Raw genomic sequence first — 8,803 nt, 5'->3', positions numbered from 1 at the left:
TCTGTTGTATGATTTTTAGTCCAAATCATCTATCTGCCTCGTTCACTTTTAAACGTATTATAAAGCTATAAATAACTCTGTCAGGTCTTTGTTTTATATTAAACAATTTAAATTAAATGTTCATTTGGGAATCGATTTCAGAATAATTTAGTTGTGCACAGTCTCTTGGCATGAGCCACGTCCACAGTGAAATTAATGCAGTTCTACTTTTAGAACTTTTATTTGCATTGAATAGAGATAATCAATGCAAAAAACAATTCTGAACTCCATTACTTCCACAACATCTATTATTTTTAGGCAAACATCTGCATTACGTTGGAGCCTTAATGCTGCATAAGGTTTTGATTTATATAAGCAGCTAGAAGTGTACATAATGTCAATAATTTAAACCCACCCCCATAGGTTTTGCTTATTACTATTTATACTTCACTGTGCAGGATTTTACTCTAGAACAGGGGTCTTCAACATTTTTTTAAGCCAAGGACCCCTTACCTGAAAGAGAGATGGAGCAGGGATCCCCTACTACATATATTGTATAAAATTAATTTAAGTTAAGCATGTTAAACTGGGCGTACAATAACGTGTAGGGTGGCCTAAAGCCTTTATACATACCTTTTTAGTGCATAGAATACTAAGCTATTGAAATAGCCTAATAATGCATAATCCACACCGTCCAGAAAGAATGGCTGTTGTGACAATGTTTGACCAAATGATGGAGACAAAGTATACCATATGTTTTTATTCAGTCAGTCGCTACATGACGTGAATGTTTGCATTTAAATATGAATCGGACCCTAGAGCCAAAACCTTTTCCTGTCAAAACTTAAAAGGTTTTTGTGAGGGGATTTTTTTTTAAACCATAGAATCCCATCACTTGTTGTAGTACTAGCTGAAGAGCTTACCATTAATACTAATATTGGCTATTTTAAATTCAAGTTCTTACTGCGTGTGGGTGAAACAGCAACCCTAATTTGAAATGATGTGTCTGAATCCATCTTACAAACTAAACTTAAACTTGTTTGTTAAAGTTGCAACCACAAACTGGAGCAATATTGGGGAAATTGTGGCATGTTCCTTTAAGAGTGGGCTGACAGCCTGAATGTGTACCAGAGATGTGAGAGAAATAAAGAGTTCTCACTTCGCTACTGATACCAGCTGCAGCAAACCTCATTAAGGAGAGTGGTGGAGGAAATGCAGACCACAGTCCTAGATCAAATGAAATGAGAAGAAACGTACAACCAGGAAATAAAAAAGTAGAACAATGGGAAACATGTAAACACACAGTCACCAGTCAATAAGCCATTATAATATAACAATGACAAACAAAGCCTCTCACTGAGCAGGTCCCAGTCCAGTGAGGAAATGGAGGCTGCATAAACGCAAGAGCAGCTTGCAAAATCCACAAAGAAATCTTCTTGTGTGGCAAGTAGAGATGCGACAGTGTTCCACAAAGCTGCATTAGCTTTACTTCAAACTAAAGCTGACTTACAGGCTAATAGATGAGTAAATAGACACTATGAAACTTGCCCAGTTTTAACCTTGATTGTGAAAATACATGAAGAAGAATGCAAAAAATAAACAATTGGAAATTTTACCTATTCACATCTTGCAATGAAGTGTATTTATTACAATAGATATGTCCCACTGTTTCCATTGGAAAAACGAAAAATAGAAATTCCATTTAACAGAACTGCGTTAAAAATAAGGAATCAAATCATAACTAACTAATACCGTATGCAGGAAGAAACAAGTGCACACACATGATCCAGTCTGTTCCCTTACTGGAGTGATCCCTCTTTAGATACACAGGCGATCTTTGTGTTGTACAAAGACAGCAAAGAACTGACTCCAGCAGCCACAGCGCTCAAACCCCGTCTGTGTTTTCGGTCACGGCTGGTGTGCGCGAGTGAAACCATTCAACGCGGACTGGTGCAAACTTTATTTAGTCTCCTTCACGCCATGGCCGAGGCCCTTTAAGACGTGACAGATGTCAGGACTTGTGAACTGGTAGCCGGTTTGTTGGAGTGCCAAAACACACCGGAACACGAGGTGACAGCAAGTGACAGGAGCTTTGATTGACAGGTAGGCGCAATCACTGGAAAGCCGTTTGTAGCACACAGAGTTCAATTAACAATTTCCGTTTTAAAATTGTTAGCTTTGCAATTAAAATCTAGTACAAAAGATGCAGATTTGTGGTAAAGCTACTTGTCAGAGTCGTCTGTCATGTCACCCAGCGGGCCGGTTGCTGACTTGGTTTGGTGTGCCTGGTTGTTAACTATCTGCGCCGGGTAAAGTTTGCCTCACGAGCAACTCCTTTTTTTGACAGAATGTCGCGAGACAACTTGAGATGGCTACATGATGACATTTGTGCTTATACTGACTTCACTGTTTCAAATAAGATTAAATACAAAATTAAAGATTTGATTAAAATATGATGATGAAATTACCTATATGAAATGTAAAGAAAAGGTAGTTTTAGTGGTCCTCTGTCAGGCTGGATTGTGTCCAAACCATAGACTGTATCAGTCTATGGTCTAAACAAAACTGCGTAGGTGACTTTTTAGACTTCATAAAAAAAAAAGATTCTCTAAACGTTTCAGTCACAGCTTCGAGTGCAGTTAGACCCTGCAGTGCTGTCCTGATATTGTGCTTTGTTTTGAAATGATTTATCTCATTGGATACAATGGGTCAGTCTTTTAGCTACATGCCCAATTCACACGTGTGTACCTGCAACCTAAATTGGGAAAACTGCCTGTAATTATTTCCTTGTACAAGCCATTGCGGAGGATAATGCATGCTGATGGAGGAATGTCAGATTAAAATGGCAGTGCTGCATCACCATGTCCTCTTGTTGTTAATACTGACTATTAGAAGTCATTCTCCCCTACACTGAAACACAGATGGGAGGGGATATTAATCCTTTCTACCTAGGTGTTAAGAAAAAGTGGAACGTATATTTGTCCTAACACGTTCATTGTGAGTGTCACTATTTAATTGCCCTATTAGGTTCCATGTTTGCTTTGGGTTGCACAAAAAAACAGCCAACCGCGTGACAATTTACAAGTCAGGCAGCGTTTTCAGAAATCCCAGTTGCAACTTTGCTGGAATTTTTTTGTCTTGATTTCCAAAGCAGCATTCATCAAAGGACACATCTGAAACGTTATGGTAAATTGCAGATTATTTTTCCTTTTTAAAAAGGAATTATTTCTCAAAATGTAGCATTACCATTTTAACTTAATTTACACTTATTTATATTTGTTTGATAGTCAGATTTCATCTGATGTTTGTAGGTGAATCATTTTGAATGGACTTGGATCTTTGTGATGCTGTTAGATGGATGCAGTGAAGCTCCGTGACCAGAAGCTGGTTTTAGAGATGAAATGAGCTGGGATTGGAAGGGAAGTTGCCTTTGAACGGCCGGAGCTGAAAAACACAGTAAGTACTTTTATACTTCAGACAAAAAACACACAGCATCTCTTTATTTCCGATAGATGGATAATTAATAATAATAATAATAATAATAATAATAATAATAATAATAATAATAATAATAATGGTTGTTTAATTGTCTTTGAAGGAGCAAAAAAAGGAAAACTTAAGATTGAATATGATGACTTCTGGAACTTCTTGGGAGGCTGTGCTGAGATTGTGACTCATCCTTTTGGAGTTCTGCTTGTATTGATATTAATGTCTATCACCTCACTATTTTCACCACAGAACACCTCCATTTTCTTCTGGCTTCAACCTCCCCTCATTCATGCCAGCACTAGTCATGACAGAATAAGAGAAGCATCACTTTAATTTGATATAATTTTGCTACAAATGGGGCACAGAATTTGTTAAATGTAAGACCACATACATTGCCTTCCATAATCAGATTTGTAAAGATACATTTTCTTACTAAGTGTGTGAACAGAGCCTCTGTACTGCATGGTGTACTAGTGTATTGACTTGCTTGCCTGGATGTAAGCCATATAGATTTTGCAATATTTGTACTGACAATTCTGAGAAATTTGAGTTGCCTAATTATTTATTTCAAACTAATTTATTCAAGTAATGAAGAGCAAGGTGTGGGAGGCGTTTTGGGGAGGTGGGTGTGGATCACAGTATTAGCATAACAGAGCAGATGGACCATGGGTGTATTTTAAGACATATTATATGGACCTGAAAGCAGGCGGCATGCCTACAATTTTTTTACAAATAGCAAATATACTATAGCACACCTTACCACTAAAGACTTAATTACAATACATTTGTCTATAAAAACAAATAAGGAATAAATATGAATGCAAAGACTCTCTGCTCTCTCTACTGTAGATGTCCTACAGTAATGTCTTAAAATTGGTTCCTTATGATTCTCATCATGAGGAAACTTGTAAGTCTGTGGAATTCCTTCAGTAATTGAAATTAAATAAATAGTTAAATAAGATTAGCCAGAATCTTCTTACTGTTGAGTTTGAACCTCAGTGTATGTTACATGATAACACTCTGTAAAGCTGCGTTATATAAAAGTTCTCATCCATACAAATCCGGTCACCCAGGATGAATAGAATACCTGCAGGACAAAATATGCAGTTGAACTCCATGAGGACTTTTCTGGTTTCCACTTGCTGTGTGTGTTATCTCTCTCTATCTTCCTCTTCTTGTTTTCACTTGCTGTGTGTTACTGTATCTCGTCTTCTTCTTCTCCTTTCTCACTCCCTCACAAACACCGGACACACCTGGTGTCAGCCTGAGGGCAGCGGAACAAAGCTTTCTACCTCCTACTCTTTTAGATTAATTGCCTTAGCTGGGTCCCGCCTTCTCTGAATCCCACAAAAAACACACACACGCGCACACACACAGACAGACAGACAGACAGATGCACGCCTGTCATGTCATACACACTACCAGCTTGCAGCAATAACTGTCTTTATCTGTACATCTATAAGTAATGCTCATAGTTTTATGCTTAGCATTATCTAAGCCATTTGCACATAATTTGCACATTTATTTTATTGGTACAATTTACCTTAATGGTTGCCAGTGTTTGACTATAAAATCAGATTGACCCACTGTTGTCCGAAAGGGTAAAGTCCAGGGCACTTTCACACAGTAGTCGTTGCTAAATCTTTTAATGTTTACATTAATGTGTAAGATGAATGTCTTGCTTGCATCTCAATTCAGCTTGGGGCAATCAGTTAATACACATTTGAGTGTCTGTCTTTCAGAACCTTATAGTGTGATGATAATAATTCTTGGCTTTCAGTTTGACACAATCAGTATATCATTGCAGTTGAGGTTGTAAAATGGAAATGTAAGGCAATGGGAACTTAAATGGAAATGTTATCTACCTAATTTGCTCATTTAATGCAGGATATTCAGTACATATTTACATCTAAACATACTTCCATTGTTTTTATATTTGTATTTGTATTTAAGTCGATAAATTAGAGAATAGACAAAGTCAGATTATTTGACAGTAGATGATGCTAGAAAATGTGTAGGATGTGATGTTCCTGTGCCACTGTGTTGAAGCTTTGATGTTTTTGATACCACTGGAGACTGGAGAGAGTAACTTTTAAAGCTAACAATATTGTTTAAAAATCTACTAACCTGTGTCGAAAGTATACTTTTGGCTAGTTTGTCTAGGGTCTTTGAAAATGAAAGGAACCGGACTCTTCTGCCCGAAATATTTAAACACAGACCTCTAAAGATGTTAACATTAAAACTGTTGTTACTGCTCTGAGACAGTATGATTACAGGTGATTGGACATGTAAGATGGGTTGAGAGAAAACTGGCATGACGCCCAGGGAGCAGTTAGAAATACAGGAATAGTATCAAATGCGGGCAGTGCCAACTCCCCAACAGGATGTAACAGTTTGCAGTCTTGCACCACCTTCCTGCATGAGTAAAATGTAATGACTCAGAGCAATTCAAGCTTTAGTTTATACTGCAAGTCCAAGTCAGTAATTAAAAATGACAGCCGGCGATTGGATGTCAGCGTGCCAGTTTGCACAACGACCATGTACAAAAAAACATGGTCTCAAATGACGATGTACAAAAATCATTAATCTCATTCAAAGAGATGAGATGTATTGTTCCAGATTTAGCTACTAGCTAATTTTATATAATATTGCTTATTCTACTGTGCCAAAAACCATTAAAAAAACACTGTGAGCCAAACTGTTGACAAGTTCCTTCATTATGATGATCACAAGCAATGTAGTTTATTTTGAGTAAATTTTGAATGTCCTGGGGCTGTAAATACTCACTAGACCGCCAACCCTATATTAATCCACAGCTGAAAATAGTCCCCGACAAATGCACTTATTATTCCTGCTCAAGTAACATTATTTAGGAAATAAAAAAAAAGAATAAAAAAAAAAAAAGAGTCTTGCCACAGAGAGGGGGTGGGATGTAGAGATGTTGGTTCTTGAGGAGGGTCTTTTTTTGTCTTGCCATGAGGTGTGTTGGTGGTAAGAAAAACACCAGCCTTTAAGCTGTCACTTCTGGCAAAGGTAAGTTACTAACCGATTAAGTAATTAGGTAATGTCTAAACAAAAATAATATAAATGGAACCCTGTAATGGAGACTTGTGTGGCTAAAAGTATATTAATAATGTTACATTGTGATTTATTTTCCTTCTCTGTCCACTATGTTACACTTATGTACTATAGATGTGTGGGTGTGAGACACAGAAATAATGGTTTCCCCCCACTGTCTCCTCTGTTGGTGAGAGAAGATTGTGTTTCACTCCCCTCACCTCTTCATGGTGGCTCGTCTTCCTCGTTGCAGCTTTGCTTTGTCCTCAGGAGAGAATAAAGTTGGCCTAGCCTCTTAGTTCATCTCTTATTACCATAGTAGCCTGATTATGGGAGTATTATCATTTAGTGTCCATAGAAACCACATCAAAAGAGTTCTTTTACTAAACTGATTTAGAGTTAAATATATTACACATATAATGTATATTGAGTTTTAATGCTATGGTGAAGTTAGTGTCATGAATACCTCATGTGTCGGTATAAAAATTATTGATATAAATGGTTAGCAGACGAGTTTAAAATACAGCGCAGTCTAAGACAAAGACCATTGTCAGTGTTCAAGAGGTCCTGGTAAAATGCAATTCAAAACACTTTTTTTTTTGGTGAGTGGTGCCATGTTGACTTCATCAGTGGGGGGAGGCAGCATGAATGAAAGGCTTTTCTGTTGACAGTGGAGTGCATGAATCAGCAGTGACTCTGCAATGGAAAAGACAGGAGAGGCAGGCTTTCTATTCAGTCTGATGAATCCTGCTTAATTATAAGCTTATTTAAAAAGACAAAGAGCTAGGAGAACGGATGAAGAGCTTTATGTACTAATAATGTTTTCGTAATGATGTAATATGTACAGATGATCTTGTAAGTTTTGCGGTAAACTGATATCAGCAACCTAAGTTTCATACAGTTGGACTCTGGGAATACATTTTGCATTGTTTCAGACTTCAATTTGCATCATGTAAGCTTGATATGCAAATGTAGAGTGCAAGGTCACCATTTTAAGTTGAATACTCTCACCATGTCAAGGTGCCAACAAGCAAGGCACTTGAACACCAATCTCCAGTGGAGCTGCTCAGTGACCAACATTAAATAAATGGTGCTTTATTAAAAACCCAACCTAAAAACAATAGCTACCGCAACCAATGTTAAATCTGATGTTCAACCAACCCTTTACCCAAGAGCCCAGTATCTTTGACTGGTCATACTGTAATGAAAGAAGACAGACATGAAGTGAAGCCAACACACAAAAAAAAGAAATACATGCATCACTCAAACTTTATTATGGGCCTGAACTTTATTACAGCAAACTTATCAAGGAGTCAGCGGTCGTTAGAGGTAAAGGTACTTTATTGTCACATACACATAGCGAAATTCATTCTCTGCATTTAACCCATCCCTCAAGGGAGCAGTGGGCTGCCAATCACAGCACCTGGGGACCAACTCCAGATCTGAGCCAATGCCTTGATCAAGGGCACTGACTGGAGAACCTAGTACATGTTTTTTGACATGGGGAGGACATGCAAACTCCACACAGGCCCTGGAACAACCTGGATTCGAACCCAGAACCTTCTTGCTGTGAGGCCACAGTGCTAACCATTGGGCCACCATGCTGCCCAGTGGTTCAGTTGAGAACAGGAATCCTTCCCCTTGACCCTGAAATTGTTAGATTTAAAAACATCCAGATAAACATCCAAAGATATAAGGTTGTGCGAAACATGAATTAGGAGAAGTTTGAGAGTGAATCCCATATACTTTTGTATTGTTGTTATTATGATGAGTTAAGAACATTAATCTTTCAAAAATCCAAAAATGTTTTGGTGTACTGATGACGACAAAATGGAGTGGTTGTTTAAATGTAATCTGCTGGCGACCTTTGTCTCTAAAGCATGGGAAAAACGACAAGAAGGTTTATTTGTTTAATATAATATGTAATTTATGTTGCTACTGTTACTACATTTGCCAATTAGCACTAAACAGGAATATCATAATTGATTTCAGGTATATGATCATAAACCAAAGTAATGGCAAATTCAAATTTGTGCTTAGTGATGCTGTAAGATGAGAGGTTAAGGGAACACCAAGGTTGTTCGAGTTCATCCTGAGGGGATCATGTCTACCGAATTTCATGACAGACATTTCACTTGAAACCACAAATCTGAACCTTCTGGTGGTGGAAGAGGAAAAGTCAGAGGATCATCAAAGTCATTAGGAATCATCCTCTGTAGACCATGAATGTCTGTACAAAATGTCACGGCAATCCATCCAACAGTTGTTGAGACTTAGG

At 37.7% G+C, this 8,803-nt stretch overlaps 1 long non-coding RNA gene across 1 annotated transcript; it reads left to right on the top strand.

Moving 5' to 3' along the window:
- Positions 1-1,838: 1,838 nt before the first annotated feature.
- Positions 1,839-7,899, top strand: LOC120567953. Its single transcript, XR_005640644.1, has 3 exons — positions 1,839-2,082; positions 3,291-3,435; positions 3,578-7,899. It is a non-coding gene; the product is annotated as an uncharacterized LOC120567953 (long non-coding RNA).
- Positions 7,900-8,803: the final 904 nt, after the last annotated feature.

The sequence above is a fragment of the Perca fluviatilis genome, chromosome 11 (assembly GCF_010015445.1).
Source record: "Perca fluviatilis chromosome 11, GENO_Pfluv_1.0, whole genome shotgun sequence".
NCBI lineage: Eukaryota > Metazoa > Chordata > Actinopteri > Perciformes > Percidae > Perca > Perca fluviatilis.
Note: the sequence above shows the minus strand (reverse complement) of the source record. Positions and strands in the feature narration are given on the sequence as shown.